We start from the raw sequence: 23,325 nt of genomic DNA on the forward strand, positions 1-23,325 counted from the left end.
CGGCCGACTAAGGCGAGGCTCCTTGTGGGTTTCACACCAGAAAGCAGGGTGGTAAACTTCGCAGCTCTCTTATGTTGATTTTTAATCAAATGAATCTTCCACCATGACTATAAATACATTTGACCACAATGAGAGAGTGCTCAATAAACCAACATCTTGTAATAGAAGAATTGTTAGGCGTGTTCACTCTTGTTATGTTTGATTTGATAACAACTCTGGCTCTTCGGTGTGTTTTATGTAGTTGAAGTTGTGATCTCTTTTTTGTTGCAAACAAACCGGTGCAATTCAGGGTGAGCACAACTCGAAACTGGACTCATGTTAAAATGACAACAAAAATCCATCCCATTTCTAAACTGCTTGAGCCCATCCCAGCTGACACTCATGGTCGAGAGGCGCAGTCCACCCTTGCCAGCCATTGCGATGGCACATATCAACAAACAACCGTTCACACTCGCATTGACGTTGTCGTCGAGAGCAGTAAAGCATCCGGAAATGACAACATGACAACCAGTTAAATCTGGACTGAGGAACCGCCGCCAGAAAAAGTACCAATGTGTAAAACATAGCTTTGAGCGGCATAGTTTTGCATAGTACTACATCACAAACGGCATGCATTGTTGCAATTGCAACCATATACAGTACTTTTTACTAAGGAAATGTTGATGTGAATCAGGCCGAAACGTGGGATTCAAAATTGGATTGGTCCAAACTAGATGATAAAATTGCAACTGTTAAACACAGCCTTATTTGCTTTGCCGTCAACAGTCACAGAAGTTATCCAAGTTTTCCTGTTTGCCATCTTTTCTTTAAACGCAGCAAGTACATTTTCATGGGAAATTGGTATTACACTTATATTACATGTTGCAGTCTTTGACTTCACAAGTGCGTTTGGTTTGCCAGTCACTGGAGTTCTCTTGTAGATTTGAAGGATGCCTTAAGAAGGCTATCTGGTGTAAAAATTTAAAGTATAGCTAGCATAGGCTCCAGAACGCCTGTCCTCGTTAGTGTTGCAGGTGAGCTGGAGCCTATGCTATCTATACTTTATATTTAATGGATGAATGGCAAAACAAGGTCTCACAAACAAACCTTATAGAACTCCCTTTTTTTTCTGTTGTGACTGTAAAAGTAATATTATTCATGATATCTCTTTACTGTCATTAAGTACGATATGAGGTATCGTGACCTCTTTTGCGCGTGATGTTGTTCCCTGAGAGCAGGATGCAGGTTGTAATTGTCCCCCTCCCATGAAGGATATGGTCAAACAAAGAAACAATTACACAGTCTCCTTAGTAGGCACATCAGAACAATGACTTCTGAGCTTGGGTAAAAACATTCCAGACATCCCTCCTGCAGGTTTTTAACAATTGCACATTCCATTCAGAAGACCACTAAAGCTAAAAAATATGCTTGGAACCATGTTTTTTTTTTCCATTTGAGTCATATAAAAAGATAAGAATTGAAAATCAACCTTTTTAAAATGTTAAGGCTTTTACTGGAAACAAGCATGAAGCAGTTCCATCTTCTTTGGAACCCGCAAATGAGTCAGCATCAACTTGATTGCTCTTCCATCCGGTCAGCCGGAGGCATGTTGATGAGTCTCACCCCTATGTTTGTTTCATTTGTTGTTTTTCAGGAAGGTACACTTAGCAGGATATTTAAGCGTAGAAAATACACGAAAACAACCCTTGCACTGCAGTAAAAAGTCAAACGATAGGGATTCACTTTGAGCACAGAATCAGGCATACACTCCAGCACTAGCTTGGTAAGTGTGCCAGCATGTTTGGACAAGCAAAGATAATAATCAAGGTGGCGTCACTGGAAAAAAGACAAATAGGTGTGTTTTTTGTTTTGTTTTCCTACATAAATCCATCCTGGAACGTTTCCCCCTAAAGGTATCAGCCCCAAATATACTTTAGACAAAACCATCCCTGAGCAAAAACGACACTTATTGTTAGCCTAGTCAGGGGTTTTGGTATGCCTGGTAGTCGTGAACATCATCCAGTGTTTTGTCCTCATCTAAAGGTGGCCACACCTAAAAGAGATAACAGACGCTAAGGTGCCACGATAAGACAAAGCAGTCGAGGGTATCCACTATCCAGTTTCAAACTCACAGTAGACTATGTTAAACATAAAATAGGGATATTATTTGGGATTGTGGTGTCTTGAATTTCTCATGCAAATCAGCAAACATAGCTAATCTAGTTTATGTTTGAGATCATTCAATGATTGTATTATGAACATCAATCAATGAAACAAGGTACGCTCGCTTTAAGGTGACACATGAAATCAAATTTAGATGCTTCCTGAGTACAAAAGCAACCTCTAGTCAAGATTTTATACTGAACTTAACATTCTGGTTAGCATTACCAACGGATACACACCAAGATCATAAAGCTTCACTTAATTCATATATTTCAATTTGATAGATGCTCACCTCCTGTAAATGAATTTTGTCATCAACATTCTTACATTTTCACTGAGGTATGGAAAAAAGATCAATTGTAGGCCTACAGTGTGTTGAAATGTAACATGAACGATTTGTCATTTGCACCCATATCCAGAGCCTCAACCACATACATTTAGCTTTTCCTTGGTTCCTTGGTTTCCACCCAAATTTTCGTGTAAATCAGTTATATAGTCTTTGAATCTACTGTAGCTAGCAAACTGATGAACACATTAGGACTTGGACAGTGGTTCTACATATTAAACTAACTAATTGATGCCAATCTTAATTAACTTCTAATTTCTAAGATGCTCAACGAAAGCAAACATTTGAGTCATCTCACACAAATGTTGAATGTAGGACTTCTGTTCTTGGTCACACAAGTAAGTTCTGTCAGACTGTAATGACAGCAAGGACTTACAGTGCCTCAAATGTTCTGGCCCAATGTCAAGAATTTAGTCTGTTATTAGCCAGCCATTTCCACACTATGAATGGTTTCCAGCTCCTCACTAATCCCTTCACACAAAGGAGTCGAAACAATTTAGTTCCTGTCTACGGGTAGAATTGGGCAAAGCTTAAAACAGAATGAAAAGCTTAAGAGGAGTAATTGTTTGGAAGGTATGAAGGCATTATTCAAACATCTTAGATGAGGTACTTTCGATTGAGGCTTAACTGAAATCATGTCTTACTGTAATACATTACATTCATTATGTATCAGATTATTTTAGGTATGTGAAGTGGCCGCGAAGACATCAGTGTACAAAAACACGCGACCAGAGCTGGGCATGTTACTACAAATTGAGTGTCCGCTATTCGTCATCCGTCTGCAGCGTGGGTATCCTTCTGTCGTCCGTCATTTGTCTTTTTTTCCGGGGGTACCTGCCTATAGGCCGGTCCGCCTCTAATTTTAAAGGCGCGTCCGTCAGCGATAGTCATCTATTTTAAAAATGTTCCCGTCATTCGTCAATCGTCGGCAAAATGGGCGTCCGTCAGTGACGGACAGACGGGCTAGTCCGTCACATGGGTGGAGCGCCCAACTCTGCACGCGACTACTTCAACAAATTTTCATGATGCCACAGCAACAGGTTGTGTTGTATCCCAAACCATATCAGGTCATTTTCGCCATTTCACACATTTCGGAGGAAAAAGCCAAATAACAATTAAGGCACGAGGGAAGTGAAAGGATTTCTACGGATTGTGTGTAGATTGATCGTGAAGAGAAGCGTTGAACCTGTTGGTCTGCAAACATAAATCCACTTGGATAGCGTGTGTGTGTCCATGCGTGTGCGTGTTTTGGCATCCCTTTCAAGAGGGAGAACCTGGTGCACTGGCCCATGAGTATACTAGAGAACTTACTTTGAAGTACACATTGAAAAGTTAAATCACATGTGCTCTCTCTCACTTTCTCTCTTACATATACACACCAGCAACCACACACACATTCTTGGTTATAAAAACGGATCTGATCTTCAATTAAGTCACAACAACAGACAAACAAACACGGTATTCTTGAACTAATACCACACAAACAATGATATGTTTTCATGGTTCCATTGAACAAACCATGTAAACATTCCAAATCTAGCGTGGAAAAGGTAGATGAATCCCTACGCTAATGACTTCTCCAAGAGCTAATCGGCGTCAGGAGTCAGCCAACCTTATGACATATTGATTTGACAAGATTGGAGCTGTTGGCTAAAGCTGGACTGCCCGAGAAAGAACGCACTCCAGTTTAATAATTTTGTATCCTCAAGAAGCACCGCACTCTGATGTAAACTTGCCTCGTACAAAAGACCTGCAACTACAGGAAATGTATGGTTGAGGTTAAAGCTGCCAAAGGAAACCTAAAAACAAAAAGAGAAACAGTTTGTGTGGTATACTGTACGTTTAAGAAAGCTGTCTGATCTTGTGATTTAGATGTAGAGCAGACTACTATCTATGCAAGAATCCAGGTCAATCTCAAGGGTACTTTATGTGTGTGAGCGTGTGCATTTGTGCATGTGTCTGAAACAGACAAAAAAATAACACATGCAATTAAGGTCATGGAACAACCGTCATACATGATGTCACGGGAGATGGATTAATTGGGCGTTTTGTGGTGTCTTGACTAATTTTGTCCGGCTTTTATTCAAAAAAAAAAAAAAGGAGAAGAATGATTTTAAGAAGAATGATTTTTGAGAAGAATAAAAATAACTCTGGAAGTTACATTCAGAGCAGCATAAGTCGAGCTTTATGTTGCTTTACATATCGTCACTTAAGTTAACATACAGTGTTTTATTGTTCAGACATTTTACCATTAAAAGCTTGTTGTTACATTTTAGGATTGGATTCTGTTCAGTGTTAGAAATTACACCATAAATGAAAAAATACCCCCAAAATAAATGTGTTTTTATGGCTTAAGTAACTGTTACAACCTCACCTTAGTGTGAGAGGCAACCGTGAGTATGTGTGGCACTTGGAACGGGGATGGAGATGTTCATTACATGACAACCGCTGAGTCAGGATGTCACAAGGCAATTGCACCTGAAGTCTGAATGTAGCACGCTCCTTTCAAGTATGTGTGTTGGTATTAAAGTGCCTCGGCATGCACACACACTTACTGCATGGTATTTACACTCTGTGTGTGAAAGTTGTCGTCACTGAGATAATCCACTGGTGAGACATCATCTCCAGTACTGTGCTTGTCGGTTCTTTAAAAAAGAAAAGCAAAAAAAAAAAAGAGAGAGAGCGAGAAAGAAATCAGCGTTTCGGCTGACTTGGACGACTCAGACTGTGGAGTTCTTGTTCAAGGGGTCCATCCTTTCTCTGCTCTGACCTCCGAGGCCAGAACACCCACGGAAAGTGTTAAATCAGAGCAAGCCCTGACAGCTCGGCAGCAGTGAGACAACCGTGAAGTTTCATTCGCAAGCCCAGTGAAAGGCTTGTCCAGTATTTGACAAGGGGTCAGCTGTTAATCAAGCCCTTGGCTTCTCATAACTCGACACCTAAATCCGTAGGACGACAAGCCACAATAGAGAATTTCAGTGATACAGCCATTGAAAGTCCGACAGCAGGCCTTCAGTCACAGCTTCAATACTGTCGCATCTTTTGTGTGCGGGGGTGTGTGTGTGTGTGTGTGTGTGTGTGTGTGTCAGCACCAATATCACAAGGCTGACTTTGTAACTATGTGACATTGCTGCCTGAGTGTGAGAAAATGTAGCTGAGGAAAGACAGACTTAATCTTGTGTTGTAAGCGTTGATGAAGTGACACTGACCAATTCCACTGATGTGCTACATTGCACTGCATCATCCGGCGCTGTGTTTGCATTGTGATGCCACTCCCTGCTTTATTATATCTGACATTTCATTTCATTTTTGAAACGCTGTACACAAACACAAGAGCCAAGAATCTCTTGACGCCGATATAAAGTCATTGATGCCATTAAAGCACATCATAAATCAAAACAATAGTCCAACAATAATCCTAAATTACTACTCTGGTACGCAGTGGTCGATGCAAGATGACAGGACCATTTCTTTAATTATGACATGTACAAAAATGAATTCCTCTCACTAAAGTATGAAACTCAAAGACCGTTGTATACTTGTTTGTTTGTCTGTCTCTGATAGAAAGTGGCCACGTTTCTGGTTCATGGAGAATAGTGGAAAATGTTAGGATAGGCAGACTGGGCTCTGTCATTTGCGTATTTGGGTGGGGAGGAAAAAAAAACTATCACTCCAATTGCTGTTTCATGTGGGTTTGCATCAACTTTTAGCGTGTTTTCTTTTACCAAGTCCTCGTAAAGGTTTCATCGAACGCGCTTTTGTAATTCTTGCATAATCTTGTTCAGTGAAAAAACAAACAGCATTTGACACAATACCTCTCAATTTTGGTATGATTTTATCTCTCTGGCAACGTCAATTTAAACTGTTGTTGGTGGTATATGAATGAATGACATTTGTATTATTATGTCATGCATACAATAGTCACCAAACAATCAAGTGACCCGGCACCCGGACCTAAGTACAAAGTACACAAGTGAAGTGAAAAAAAGTGTTTATTGGTTCTCATTAGCATGTGAAGGTGTTCCTAAAGAAGTGGTCAGTGAGGATTATCATGTGTCATCTTCCAAACCGCTTATCCTATACAGGGTCGCGGGGAGGTGCTGGAGCCTATCCCAGCCGTCAACGGGCGAAGGCAGACTACACCCCGAACTGGTCGCCAGCCAGTCGCAGGGCACACACACAGACACCGTCACTGAGCGGGAATCGATCCCACGCTGCCCGCACACAACTCAGGCGCGTGTACCACTACACTATCAGCGACCAGTGAGGATTAGCTGCAACTAAATATCAGACTACGAGCAGAGCGTGACAGCTGGAAAAATGCAAATGAGCACAAAAAAAAAAAAGGAAAAAAAGCCACAACAACGGTCCGATTCAGACACACTTCCTGGTGGTCAGAGGTCGCATGCCTGGGTGGAGTGAGTGCATGAATTCTGGTCTTTTCAGGGTGGGGCACTGGAAAAATTACCCTCAACTAAACATGAACATATGGAAGCTATTATTTTGCTCTATGATATTAGTAACAACACGTTTAGACACAGCTTTTTATCATAAAATGAGAGGGAACGTCCGTCTGGAAATGTGAGCTGCTGAACCCCTCGTGCATTTTATAGGGAGGCTTCATTGGCTCAAACACCCACACAGACACACACACAACTTTTGCTGTCTGTGGCTGTGGAGTCTCTTTAAAGCCACGTTACATAACGTTATGGGAAAAGTGACCTTTTTAACAATATGCCATTTGTTGAACCCATTTTACTTCTACTCCCTCTCTCTATCTCTCTCTCTCTCTCTCTCTCTCTCTCTCTCTCTCTCTCTATCTATCTATCTATCGATCTATCTATCTATCTATCTATCTATCCACTGTATCTGCCCATCTGTCTGTCTATGTAGCTCATAACCAGCTTGGAGCAAGCATGTGTACACACAGTCTGTGCAGTGGTTAGATCCGTTCAGTGCAGAGGCTGGCTGGGTGGAGTGCGATGATTTACACTTCCAGGTGGCAGTTGTTTGGTAGGATGTAATAGTGGAGACGTGCACTCCTGCACATGAAAGGGAAACTTGAATTTTGAATGGTAACGTAGTGCTTTCCTCTTGCGGCTGTCTGGATTGACATGAAATGAGCATTCAGGGAAGTTTGGAACGGAGATTCAAACGAGGGCGAGGCGAGGGTCTGACCTATAGGTCCGTGTTTTCCTTAAGGTGCCACATTCTACAGCGCAATGGGGTGCAAAGTTCTGTTTTTTCTCTCTCCTTATAGTGCTCACACAAGAGTGAATACATTGTCTAAATCACTTTCTTTTTCACCCTGTCAGCTTCTTTCTTTCATGCAGACATTATGGCCGCCGCGTCTCTTCTCTCCCATCGCAACCCGCGTCCTCACTCTGTAATTGCTCCCAGAACCTCCTCCCTCTGACTGAAGCTGAGCTGTGCAAGGAACAGAAAAATTCCAAACCGGGTCCTCACTGTGTTTCCACAGCAACGGGAAACACATCAGAGTTAATTTTGGGAAAAAGGCCTCTGTTTCGGCAGGCTATTATTTTTACCCCTCCTTTGAGAACACACGATGGGCCCGTTCAGAAGCCTCCTGGCAAAGCCCTGCTGGATTTGACGCACCACATTTCACAAGTGTGTGCAAGACCACACCGCAGTAGCCACAGTTGAGTTTTTAGGTGCTCGACTCCCGTGGCGTCGAGCTGCTGCGAGAGATGTTTTTGGACACAATGGGCTCGTTTGAGTGGACAGTGAAGAAAGTCCTTCAAGGCAATTCATAGTCAAGGACAAAAAGGCTGAAAAGGAGTGGGTGGAAAAATGACCACTGTCTGGTCACCAGGAATGTACAAACTGGCCAAGATGGTCTTGGGAAGAATCATCCATTGACAGCAATGTGTGTGAGAGGGTGGTGTTCCTCTTCATGGCACATGATTTAAAGGATAGGCCAGTAACAAGACAGTTGCTTCTGTCAAAGACACGCGGGACTTCTTCCTTTAAAAAAAAAAAAAAAAAATGGCAATTCCTCATTTCTTGGATTGGATTCGATACAAAACCATGTACAGTAATTGTCAAATAGACTGAAGATGCTATGCTACAAAAGAGCTACTGACCCAAGCAAATGTGTTTCAGTAAGATTGAAGTTGGCCCCCCAAGGGCCGAATTACATTCAAAAAGGGCTATTTTCCCATAGCGTGGGCATCATCGCACCTGAGCAAACAAACGATGACCTCCACCAAGGCTGAACAATAATGCTAAATATATTTTTGACTGATTGATTTATAACAGACAATAGTGTTTAGGTGATGAAGGCGGAAGTAACACGCCGAGACATGTCAGGTAATTAAACGACCTAAACACTATTGTCTGTCAAAAATGAGTCAGTCAAAAATATAGATAATAAAGGAGACAAAATGAACTTAATACAACTAATAATCCTAAATAGTTGTCTCAAACCGATGTCATTGTTCATACAAATCATGTGAATGGTGACCCCTGATGAAAGATGATGAAAGTCCCAACATATTTCGAACATGAGTTGGACCGATTTCCTCAAGTAATGGCCTCTACTATAATGGATGCCATGCCTCAATTTTTCTCCGAGTCTGTTGTTCACTTGAACTAACCACACGCATCCATCCATCAGTTTTGTATGGTGCTTGTCCTCTAAGCAAGTCAAAGGGAAGCTTAACAATTTCCGTTTGCCAAGCTGAAGAAAATCTAGTCTAGTTTCCACTGATTACCCTCCACTTATTCAAAAAAATCAAATCAAATCAAATCTAATTGAGAACAGCCTCTTAAAGGGACAGCAGCCTTACGACTATTCATTGACAGCATATATATCAGAAGTAATAGTGCTAAAATTGCACACTAGAGTTATATAACTCGACAAGCAATATAGAAATGAAAAGTCATCCCTATTTTGTGGATTGGTTTTCTTGGCCCATCTCTTAAGTGCCTTTTGAATTTGGAGTCTATTTCAGGTGACTGACTCACTCCTACCATGTAATCACATTGTGGCTACCCAACGGCGGCCTCGCATGAAATGAGATGTTTTTATGGAGCGGAGGCAGCTTGAGGGAAATCCCTCTCAAATAAGGCTATCCCTTCTTTCAGGAAGTCCTTTTGTATACCTTTCGCCTGTTCGCCGCCACACTCAGACATCCTAAACGACCATGTGCGCGTCTGGAAAGCATTACATCCTCCAACTACTTTCCACCCCTTTTTTTATTTCTGCCTTTCCATTCTTTTTTTCCTCCATGCCACGTCACTGCCGCTATGCGTGAATTTAATGGATTCCAAATGGCGCAAAGAGCAGCACACACTTTAGCTTTGTGAATCTTTGTGCTATGGCCTTTGTCACCTCTACAATTTGCAGGCAAATACTCTCCTGTGTGACTATATACTACCCAGGCATAGTGACATAGTGAGTGAGACGACATGCGCCGAGTTGAAAAATATCACATATGTATACTAGCAGCAGCATATGTATATGAAAATGCAAAATGACAATTTGGACGCCTCCCACACTGCTGCTAGGATCTGCTCCAGGAATTTGTCTGTCTGGCATCCATATGTTGACATGTCAGGAGGCTCTGACCTTTTGGAGCTTGGTGCTCTCTGTCTTCTCATTTAGGCCACAAGGGTTAAAACAGTTGCTCAATTAAGTTCAAAGGTACAAAAATGTACATGTCAAAATGATGATTAATTGATAAGGAGTCAGTTTCTATCAACATTGCCATCTTGATTTGCTTTGAACATTGTTATTTTTATTTGTATTTCTCTTCCAATAACGTTGTTATCCCAGTACATATTACAATCGTGACTGATCACTTGTTGGCAGGCAAATTTCATGGAGCTCGCACGGCCAATGAAAAAACTGGCAGATGACAGGTAGGCACTTTTGTTGCAATGATGAAGGGCCGCTTTGTATTCTCATTTTAGATCTTACATGAGAGAGTTGACCCGGAAGTACTTGAAGGAAAGATGTTCAAATTCACAGGAGAGTACACAGGTAAAAGAAACCACTTACGTTGTTGACCGTTATGCTACAAAACAATAACTTGTGATGTTAATATTACACAACATTCTAGTTATTTTTGGATCCCCTACATTTTGCTATAAGAAAATAAAATGCCAACTTAACATTTAAGAAAGGCAAGGCAAATGTATTTGTATAACACATTTCAGAAAGACTACTGGAGTCAGTGAATTTCCACATCAACATGAATTTACTCTCATAAGTAATTTCTCACTGTTGACGACTACCTGATTAAAATGAATTGGACAAGTACGCAGGAGTGCTTTTCGTAGTCATGTTTCAGAAAATAGTAGTTTGACTCTATGTCAGCAATACTCGCCGTCACACGCTAAGGGCGGTGAGGAAAAGTAGAGTCAAATTCATTTGAAACCAGTGCTGTCCTTTTCTGTGTTTTAAAGGAAGCACCTTTTCATCTCTCCTTGACCCGATGACGATTTCCACAAAGGCTAAGCAAAGGCGCTATGAAGATTAGGGAAGTTGACTTTCCAGTCTCGAGGGACTGCTGTTGTGTGGCGACCCCATCAATCTGCTGCTCGATGGCAACAGCAGTTGGACGATTTCATCTGTGCCTCATCAAAATGAATGCTCTATTAAAATACACACAGTTAGAGATACATTAAGATGCTAAATTCGAGACTAATAACAATTAGCTTGCATTACTTTGTATTAAAGCATGTTGCATGGCAAGCAGAGGAGCGCAAGGAAATCACTCCAGAAGTTAAATGTATAAAAAAGCACAACAAATGGAACAAATTGATTTCTGTGCTCTGTATTAACTACAAAATGCAAATTGTCAGCAAAGGAAACTGTGCCACCTGGCGGGGCACTGTAACTCCATCCCAAATTAATACTCTACTTGAGTCATCTAAACACCCTCCACTGTGTGCTCAATTAATTTTGCTTTCCGGGCATCTTGTCGCTTGACTCTTTGACTCTGGGAGTGGCAGTTGCTGACCAATCGCAGTGCAGGGAAATGCAGAAGTTGCAAGACTTTCTTGGCCTCCCACGTCCTCTATGCTCTGGCTTTTCATTAAGACTGTTTACGCCACAACTAAGGCTGTGTGCCAAGTGGTAATTATGCAGTCTCCTTGGTTGGCTATCTCCTTCCTGCTTTTTCTCCACGACTCCCATCGAGTTGCAACTGCAGTTTACATTTTACAGTTACATTCGGCCACTGCTCTTTCTTCCCAGGCTCGTCTATCTTTCAGACACTCGGTGATTTACTCCCCCTCGCCCTTTCTTCCCACCCAGAGCTTGTGTGCAACGCCTTTTTTCTTTCACTCATTCCTCCCTCCCTTCCTCACCCAATCCCTCCCACACTCTTTTACCTTCAATCCTCGTTTCCATCGCTTTCTGACCTTCCAACTTCAGGGCTGCGTTCTGATCCAACGGCGCACGCCCATCTCCCCCGCAGGAATGTGCTGTTTGTACCTAAACACAACAAGAGCACTGATAAGGACGTGTCTCCACAAGGACAACTGAAGCTGGGCCTCATCGGGGGAGCCATGGAGGAAGGAAAGCTGGATTAGTCGTTAAATTGGAGGGGAAATCCTGATTGTTTATTGATTTATTCATTTAACAGGCCCCTTAATGTAAATCATCACCAAGTGGACTGTAGGTTCAACGTAATAGCTAAATCAGTCGGAAAATTTGAAATTACCGGTTTGACAAAACACATGCAATCTTAACATTTTTATTGCTTTAGCTATTTTCAAATTGTGAGCATTTATTCACACTTAGGTCATTGACATGTTACTTTTTGTTTGTGGTAAGGCCAAAAAAAGGTGGGTTACATGTGTGTCTTTGTTTCCTAATCCAGAGCCTCCATTATTTTCTAGTTTTTCAGTTTAAGATGATATCCCCCCCATATATAAAATTCTTATTTCATATCCCGAATCTGCACTTTCCATAATTGACTTCCTTTTACCTTACATTTATCATACCTGTACATTTGTTTTCATGGTAACATAAATTGTATTTCATATCAAATTACAATATATATATATATATTTTTTTTTAATGCTTTTTTTTTAACTCCAAAGACAAAGATTTTTGTATCCCAGTATGTGGGAAAGGCCCCATGTACAAATGAACACCTTCTAAACACTAGGTATGAGGTCATCTCACCAATTGTATTTAGTCAGCACTCTGTTGAGACGGCTCTTACCCCTGACTTATTTATCAATGGTTTACTGGATAACTAGAGTGCCTAAGCCCCAGTGAAGAGCAGCTGCATGGAGCTATTTAGTCATGGATGTCTGCCCCAATCTCCCATGAAACGACTAGTATGCACACATTGGAAACTCCGTGGAAATACGTTGTAGAAGTTGACTCATTCACCACGATGGAGAAAACATCATACTTCCCACAAAAATAGGAAATCACTTCAAACATCCTGCATGTTTTTTCATTAATTGGCGGAACATCCCTGGGCTCGCATTCCTCAGATGTGCATATCACCGAGCCAAAGTATTACATAATGGCATCAGGTTACACACCCGTGCAGATGAGTGGCACAATGGGTGCTTGTTCTTTTGCCACTGTGCTCAGGAGACATCTGGACATTGTGCAACGGACGGCTAGAATGAATGGAACTCAGTAGAGCACTAGCTCCTAATCTGGATTCGCACCAAACGGTACACTTTTGTAGTAGCACGTGTCATGTTTACATTTTGTCACTCAAGTCTATTTACTTAACACATAACAAAACAACCTATAAACATGTATACGGTAAGTACAAACTGCTGGCTGTAGCTCGCTTCTCGCCTAAAATCAGGGATTAACACGATGATGAAAAATAGGATGGATGGGTAACCAAAACATTATGTGGCTGCACAACATAATACCAACACCCCTCCTAAAATCCCCCCAGGCAGAGGTAATCCTACTTGTATTCACAGTTAACATCAAAATTATTATTCAAGTTAAATTTGTTGCATTACAGTACATTTTGATTGATTGACAAATGGGTAACTTATGTCACAACAGAGGAAATGGAAAAAGACTGTTAAGACATTTATTTGAAAGTACGTTTTCCATTAGTTTTACATTTGGACAAAATATTACATTTCTAAAAATGATTCACTTTTTAACACTGATGTATCAAATATTCAAAATCTATACTTGATTAAAATATTCTCCATTCTGCTAGATGTTAGCATAACCCCTTTAGAATGATAGAAACAATTTTGTTTTGTTTTTTTTCCCCTCAAAATTGCCACAATAAATTCTTCAAATATGTTTCATTAATAACATATGTCCTGTGATCGACTGGTGACCAATACAGCGTTAACAGGCCTAAAGTCAGCAGCGGTGTCCTCAGGGCACCCAACACCCAAATGAAGTCATGTATCATGTATTTGTTTTATTTATTTATTTTTACAGTTTTTTATTCGTGAATTAATTAATTAATTTATTTATTTTTGCTGTCTTCTGCATCACTATTGTGCCATTTCCAATTTAAAGATGACCATTAACCAAATACGACTTCAATCCATCTATCCATCATTATCTGAGTCTTTTTAACTCAAAATTTGGCCAGGGCATGAATTCATCTGTGCTTAACTGTTACTTCCAGCAAGTCTTACTCACATAAGTGATCCGATATTGATTAGCGCAAGTCTAACTTGTGACTTTGTGAGTCTTTGTTGCAGTAGGGGGCAGTGTGGTGCAGGTGTGCCAGGTAAGAAGTGTAAAAAGAAGTACAGTGCAATATTTTGCACTTTCCATGCAGATGGAGCCTTTCTTCACAGAGCTGCAACTCCACTTCATTGCATAACAGTCAGCCCCCGCCCCTCTGCGTGCAAATGTCTTCATGTGTCTGCTGTGGCTTACTTTTGACTGGTTGCATGTCTTTGTGGTCTTAGTGTGTGTGTGTGTGTGTGTGTGTGTGTGTGTGCATGTAGCGTGTGAGTTTGTTTGTGAGTGAGAGAAATACAGAGACATCCAGTCAAGTTAACCAAGTAGCTGAGATGGAATTTCAAAGCAGTGGGCCAGGGCGTGGGCGTGTTGTTATTGCACACATGGGGTCTTATCGGTCGGCAGGGGGAGCAACTTAAGAGGTGTACAGTAGCGACTGCGATCTGAAACAATGCCTCTACGACAATAAACAAACTCCAAATTCCCTCTTGGTGTTTAAAAAAGTGTTGAATGGTTATCTCGCCGCGGCATACTCAGTGGGGAGGAAATAACAGCTGTGCTCACTGCACCCCTCCTTGCTAATCTCTCTTAGTTCCCAAAAATTCATTCCTTAGTTTACCTACTTTGTCTAATACAATCCATGTGCAATTTTCTTCCCAAACTGTCACCCCTGTCTGATCTCAAGGTATTCTCCTCCAGGCCACAACACGTGTCGTCAAACCCGTCTACCTGGTTTTGTTTTCCCAAACAATTTGCTCTGTGGAATGAACTCTGGATCCCAAGAAGCGAAAGCAGCTCTGCGACCGGATGCCTTTTAGATAACCAAACTTCTGTTCTTTGGGGTGTTGACACTTATTTTGATGGGATCATTCAGTATCACGCAAAAACCTAAATGATACCAAACACATCAAGCAAAGTCAAATAAGCCTTTTCCATAAAATGTTTGAAATTGACAACACGACATCATTAAAAGAAGAGCATGGAAAGTTCCATTAGCATTCATTTGCACCCGGTAGCTACACTATCACTAAAGGCACCAAACTCAATCAAAGAGCAAAACGGCACTCTCATTCTAAGACCAAACATCACATCACTCGCTGCATGATTTACTTTCTCTCCTTTGAATCCAAATTTTCAGAACCGATTTCCTTTAGCTGAATTTGTCCGATCAAACATTTTGTAAATTAAATGTTCTGCTTGATTAATGTCTGACTGCTCAGAGAAACTGAAAGTACACTGAAATGTGGGGATTAAAGGTGAATTGAATCTAGAAATCTTTATTACTGTTCAAACTGAAATTGAAAGTGTTCACATTAAATAGACACTTGATTGGGCTGAACTTATATAATATGTCGTTATGTAAAAATTATGTCAGCACTAAAGTTCACCTGCCTGAAAGAATCTATAGTGATTTAAGGATTTTCTTGTTCTTTTTTGTGGAGTTTTACCACAGATTGGCACGCTCTATTTTGGTGCGTGTCTTTTTTTTTTTCTTTTTCCCCCTCCATCTCAGCCTGTCCACGTCATAGACCGAAGGAGGCAAGCATTGTAATATTGTTTCCTGGCTTGGTTTGTCACGTTCTGTTTTCACCAAGGGCCCTATTTCCATTCTGAGTGCAAGTCTAGTGCAAAGCGCAGCCTAACTGTGCGCATGAGTGGAGTTTTCTTCCTTTAGGTAATTTGCTAGAATTTGTGCTAGTAAAAATGGGCGTAATGGGCCGTTTGCGCCTTTGCTCGCCCTTGTGGGGAAAAAATGGTCTTTTCCTCACAGAATCCCTCATTTGCATCAAAATGAGGGCTGTCAGATGCGCAGTAAGCACGAGTATGCAGTGCTTGAAATTGCGGAAACAGAAGTTAGACTCGCTGGGTCTGTACATGACATAGGCAGGTAAAGTGCAAAATTTCCCCTTTCGGATGACGTTGTCGCCCGTGCATGTGACGTGGGCAATTGGAGACTGCATTGCACCCTCATTGTGCATCCGTGTATGACATCACTCGCCAAAGATTACCGGAGATTGCCGAACATATGCTTTTTTTTTGTTAAGCGCGTTGCGTGTGCATGGGGCTAATTATGAATTTGGGTGGGTTGCGTCATAAAAACAAACCGAAGTATGCTTAAAATAGTTTTAGCCGTTAGTATTACTCAAAAGATGGTTGTCCACGTTTATTTCACACCTGCTCTTTAAAGTACTCTATGTTGCTAGATGGTCTCTATAATAAATTGGTGATGGTGGTCCGATAAATTTGTCAAGCAAGAATTAAAAAAGGCTGATCTGATTGGCCCATAATGGATCTGAGAGAATTATCATACATCCAATAATTTCCATCTTTCCATCTCCATTTTTTTCCCCCTAACCAGCGCAGTGGCAGAATCCAGGCTTCGTCCTTCCTATGTGAAGTTTATTTTCTCCTTGTGTTCGTGTTTATTTATTTATTTTTCAGATACTCCAAAAAGTATTCATATTAGGTTCATTCCACATTCTTAATTGTTGTGTGAATCATTGTTTTTCTGCGCCCTGCTATACGCTGGCGAGCAGCCCAGGGTGTACCCCGCATCTCATCCATGGTCATCTTGGATAGGGTTTTGTGAATCCGCGCCCCTAATAAGGATAAGTGCTACGGATAATGAAGTAAAGCAGTGGCAACCCTGATTACGACAAATACTGCGACAGATGATGCACCTACACACAACGTAGGCTGAATGGGACTTTGTGGATGCAAATTGTTTGTAGAGTCAGCCTACACCCATGAAAAACTTCAGTTTGGCTGCTTGAACTGACTGTAAGGATTACGCAATCCTCATTTGTGGAAAGTACTGTACACAATGGCTGCACTCCAGTCGTGGCGACACGGCTTTGTTGAAATTCACACACTGCACACACTCACAATGTACATAGTGTGTGCTCTGACGGAAATATGCTGAGTTCATGTTACCCTTGCTGAATAACACATATGTTTTGTCTTTGGACCCAAAGTCATTAATTACATTTGATTGTAGTATTTGGCTATGATTTGTACATATTTATTAATTAAATAGCTGAGTAGTAGCTGAGTTGTCAGGCAGTATGTGAATATGAACTGTGGCGTGGATGAAAAGGAAGACATTCCATTATATAATTTGTTGGTGATAGCATAACACAAATCAGGTTCTTGTCTTTTTGCAGCTTGTAAATAACTAAATAACTCACCAACCTTGTTTTCCAGATAAGGCAAAAATGCACAGTTGTGCAAGGGCACTGCAATGTGTTAAAGACTGGGCATTAACACATTGTCCAGGGGTAGATGCTTATCAATTATTGACAGTGTCGCCCCGGCATCCACAACAGGTGTCAGCAGCAGTCATGTGATAGTCTACACAAAGCCTTATAACATCACAAATGCATGCAACAACAATAACATACACACACACTCACACGCACACAAGAGAAATAGCCAGAGATGGGTATTCCTTCCAGGGACGGAATGATCCGTCCATCCCAGATGGACGCCAATTTTGTGGACGGTCGAACGGAGGACGAGAAGTCTTTTTAAAAGGTTGTAGGTTGTAGGTTTTCGGCCGCCCCTCTAATCGTCAGATGGAATGTAAGGACGGAAGCGCTTTAAAAGGACGAGGATGATAATTTTTATGAATAAGGACTGAGGGATGAGGACGGAAGGGTACTCAGGTTGCGGACGGAGGACGACCTTACTTTATGCAATTGTGACATTCAATTTGCCTGTTCATTTTTGTCCATGTAGTTGTCATCTTCAACGTCAGTTTCAATAAGATGCTCAAAAATGCACTTTGAACATGTAAATGCGTGTTTCTGTGAAATAATATGATATGTGTGCTTTCAAAGGCAATTGTGATCAATACATTTTCTTCATTGCCCTTCACTTTTATAAAAGTGTGTTGCCAGTTAGCGACAACAGCAAAATGTGTGAACCATCAACCCTTGCTTACGTGACACAGTTCCATGAAAATGGATAAAATGTACAGGAAAATATTCAAAATACTTAGCTGTTGTTACTGGGTTGCTGTTGCATAAACATATCGTTAATTGGTGCTTGACATGACGGGAAATTTGTAAACAAGAGATTAGCTTGAATGATAACATGACAGCAGTTTTATCAGAACTGGACAACAGACAAGAATTTTGTTGATAGAATAGATTTTTTCACTCTTCAATCTAATTGCTGTAGTAAGACACATTCAGCATGTTTACCTTGCGTTAGAGAAACTTTAATTACAGTTTTTGATTGTTCCGTTGTTTTGTTTTTTTTCCGATACCGTATATGTAAACATGCTAGTCGGATTTAAATTGGGCAACATTTGGGCCTTGTTACAACATCCACCTCACTAAGTCCATTCAGACTGTTTTCAAAACATTGTTGTTGTTTTTCAAGTGGCACTGCTGGCATGCATATTTTTACTTTTTTAATTGTCTGTACATTCATTTGATCAGGCTATTACCCTGCAAAACCAAATTCAGCGTGTGAACTTATTGTGTTTGCCAAAACATTTGACCAATTACCTCGGCCTGTTTTGAATTTGTTTTGACACACTGATAATAGTCGCAGGCAGGGGCGGAGCCATGGGTGGGCCTGGGTGTGCACAGGCCCACCCAAATTGACATACTGCCCACCCAGTGAGATTCATGAAAAAATATATACTTTAAAATGTGTAGTTACTAAAAATTGTATTATTATGACTTTTTTCTTATTTATTATTATTAAATTATGTTTGAATATATGTTTCGCTGTCTTTTTTAAAATTTTATTGAATTCAATTTTATAGAATATTTAGAATGGTATAATTGTGGTTGTCTGAGTAAGATCTGAACTCCATATTCAGTTTGTCATTTTATTTGAATATCCGATGTGTCGGAACAGTATGATTGTGTTCAGTGAGAGAAATATTCAGGCCCACCCTGATTTTTCCAGGCCCACCCATTGGCCACGTTCTGGCTCCGCCCCTGGTCGCAGGTAACATGTCAAAGGTCAAGCTATTGGCATATTCCAGTATGTGATTGACTGTTTGGGCTGGTGAACTTGAAAGGGGAGGGTAGCACTATGACAGTAATGTAATTGTGTTAAACAAGGAAACCCACCATGTCTTATGCCAAATGCAATTCTATTTCCTTTCAATCAGGCCAACAAAAAAAAAAAAAACGACAAAGTCAGCCAGCGGGCTGTTTAAAGTATTTTATCCTCGTGCACATGCACATGCACACGAACACACAATATTGTTAATCCATATTTGAAACGGGTGGTTTAACCTGTTGGACTGCAAATGTGAATCTACTTGCACTTGTCACACACATTCTTTGCGCATTATTACAATAGTGTGTCTGTACATTGCTTGGCAGTGGCCAGGTTGGGGTACACACATATAGTACATGCCACAAATTAAGTACACACTTTTCTAATCAAACCATTCTATTTGAGCTTATTTGTGTGCGGTTGTGTGTGTGCCTCTGCGCATGCTTGCATCGGTATGTGCGTGCACGTGCATGTGTGTGGCGTGTGCATTTTGAAGGGCTTTCAAAAGGGAGAACCTAGTGCACTGGCCCATGAGTATCTCTTTGTTATAACAGGTGAACTTACTTTGAAGTCGGCAGTGGAACGTTAAACCATATGTGTTCACATACTCATAGACACACACACACACACACACACGCATTCACGCCACTCCCTTATTGGTCCTCTCCCAATGGGTAGCAGTAATTCACTCCAAATGTCCGACAGAATTATTGACCTGGGTGTGGAAGTGTAGTGGGAATGAATCATACTTATGTAACACGTGATAAGAAAAGGTGAAGCAAGTAGTAAGGGAGCAACATCAAGTACATAAATGCATGGTAGAAACTTGAAAGTAAATTGTAAAAATACAACTAGTTTCAGGCCTTGCGATGAAGTGATGAAATTCCGCTGCAGGGGCCTTCCGCTATTACACTCACAGGCATCCAACCAAGAGTCCACCTGTGGCTTTGTGTTAGTTGCATTGACCTTGAAAATATAAAAGGTTGCACCGCAAGTCATCTCCAGTTCACAAGTGCCTTCTTTTTGAATAACTCAAGAAAGTGTGATTGTGACTTGCGGACTGAAGACAAATGACGAATGGGGCACCTCAAATTCTTCCTTCTTACCATAAATCTGACTCTGTGTGCACAGTGGAGCTCTTGTTTAATGAGGCCCTCCCTTCCTTCATTCTCACACTGCACTTTCACTTCATTCCCATCCCTCAGCCTATCCTATGACCTCCCTCAGTGTTTACATTAATCACATTTGATGGTAAATGCGCTGTCACTTGTATAGCGCTTTCCTACCTTTGGTACTCAAAGCGCTTCGCACTGTACCTCATCTACCTACTGATGACGCAGCATCAGGAGCCACTGGGGATTCAGTATCTTGCTCAAGGATATATATATATATATATATATATATATATATATATATATATATATATATATATATATATATATATATATATATATATATATATATATATATATATATATATATATATATATATATATATACATACACAGACACACACATATATATACTACTACTACTACAGGAAGTTTATAAGTGACATTTTTAATTGTCTTACAAGTGTACGGATAAATTAACGGCTGCTAAAAGTAAATCTTAAAAACCGTAAAACACTCTTTAATCTCATTCTTCACTTGCAAAGGTGAATGGCGTAGGCTAAGATAAACATCAAACGAACGACATGGAACAACACTTCATTCCATCAAGTTCTAAAAGGCTATAAAACTTTATTGTATCTTTGAATTTTTTTTAATGCGCAATCTGTTACTATCTGTTTGCTTTTGTGTCATTGGGTAATCTTGTGTCCGTTTTTTTTTTTTATGAGTTTATATTAGGGGTGGCCAAAGTCTGCTCTGGATTTGTGTCCCGCATCATACTATAAAAAAAAAAAAAAAAAAAAAAAGACATTAAAACATGCTATTTTGACAGACAGGTGCACTTGCGCTCAGTGTAAAAACCGGCACATCTTAATTTTTGTACCAGACCAAGTCTAGTTTACCGTGTTTGTAAATTTGGCAGTGTGCGTTGTAGCTTTCTGGCTGCCCGAGGTGGTTTTCTTTTACACGCCAAATTTGACAATTTGGTGACAGAAAGTAGTCTAGAATTTAGATCTAATAAAAGCAGGTCTAGGCACAGGCATTGTAAAGTGATTTTGATAGATTTGACTGATGTGCAAGCAGACAGATTCTAAGCTCCGCGGATCTGTGTGGTGGATGTCATCGGGTTTCATTCATAAGTATTTCAACAGCATGTGTCAGTCCCTCTGAATCATTGTAGAAACCAATTCATTCAACAAATTATTATTATTATCGTTTTTATTATATTCATCAAAATACCCTGCATGGCCACGCCACAGCAATGCGGGGGGATGGCGGTTGTTATCACACACGGACACACGATCAGGGGATGGAAGTGGTCTCCAAGTGATCCAGAGCGGCCAACTTTACACCATCCACAAGTAGAGGTCTTCTTTCAGTTCCATTTAAATGATCTATCCAGCAAATCTTTCCACCAAACACACCTCTCTCTGTGCTGCATTTAAAGGGAATGAGGGGAGCCGCGTCCATTAGATAGCAAACGTGTCGGCTGTGCACACTCCCACAACTGCGCACAAAGCGCAAATGCCCCTTTCTATCTGTGGCCAGCGACCAAAATACCAAAAGAAAGAGATCTCTACAACTTTGCATTGTCACTCATAACAAAGCTGAGATGTAGGCTTAAAAAATAGGACAGGTTGGACACACTACTTTATATTTGCATTGTTGATTTAATTCTAATAGTTCATAGTAGTAGTTCATTCAGTTAAGTCCAATAGTTCATTCTAATAAAAGGTAGTGTTATAGATGTGCCTCATACATTACATAATTTAACAAACAAGTGTAAAATAATGTTATGTTTGTGTAAAATATAAAAACAGTTTGTCTTAATTTCTACAAGGGAAGACACATACGTTGAACTGCTTTGAATTGGAGTACGCTAACTTCACATGACTTCCGGTGTAGCATAATCTAATCATTCACTTCTCAGGTTTGTCTCCACTCAACAAGCCTTTTTGAGGCTGCTCCTTCTTTTGTGTTACAAAAATAAAGCCAATGAAAAAGCAAAACACAAACCCAGAGTTCATCATTTGGTGCTTGTTGAAGTCGGAATGTTTTGTGACGTCTATGCTATCCACGTGCCGTTTTCCCAAAATGTTTGGTGAAATTCCAAATGTGATGACTGTAGGAAGATTCATTTTTAGCAACCCTGCTCTATCCAGCACAAGTGCAGTGAGTGTCTGCATAGTGTCCAGAAGAAGCAAGTCTGCAGGGAGACAGTTTTATGTTGCACCGGGAACATGTTTGCACTCCAAAAACATTTCCACAAGATTTGGCTGAGAGTTGTTTACTTGACGGCAGGCTGATAAAATGTTACATGGAATCCTAACTTCAATGGCTACGGTCCAAGATTGGTGTGTTCCAACTTTGCATTGGCATATTTTCTTTCCTTATGCAGAAGTGAACGCACATATCACGTTTGAACATCTTAGCCCATTCTGAAAATCTGAGACCCCAAGCATGACGAGGGAAAAAAATATTCTATCTTGTGTTTTGTACCTCACAGTGGCGTTGGTGTTGGTCTTTGGTTTTTAGAACAGTGATTCCAAGTGTTTACTATTGAGCAACAATCTATTATTTATTGCCAAAAACTATTACCTCTGTTTTGTTTTGATTTAGCCGAAAGAAATTTTGGTTCATCAAAGTTGTGAATTTGCTTTAGACAGTGACACAACACGAAGGTTTATACTACTGTCATTTTGCATAGCCATGATAGCCAACCTTGGCGTTCTGAAGCATTTGACCCAGGGTAACATACAGACTCAACAATAGGGGTCCAAGAACTGACCATGTAGGGACACGCCCCTTACTTAAGAGCTATTTCTGTACTGTGATGAGATCGGAAACCTGAAATTGATCAATACGCCCATTTGCGTACAGGATTATACAAAGACAGCACCTTCACTGGTAGTGTAGTGTTACGCGCTGCTGCCTTTCATTCAGACGGTGCAGGTTTGATTCCTAATCAGTGGCTTTATGTCCAGCCATGGCCAGTGCTAACCCTAGGTAAAAAAATGAGTGGGTTGTGTCAG

This window comes from Filicampus tigris, chromosome 1 (genome assembly GCF_054856515.1).
Source record: "Filicampus tigris isolate MCC_2025a chromosome 1, RoL_Ftig_1.0, whole genome shotgun sequence".
Taxonomy (NCBI): Eukaryota; Metazoa; Chordata; class Actinopteri; order Syngnathiformes; family Syngnathidae; genus Filicampus; species Filicampus tigris.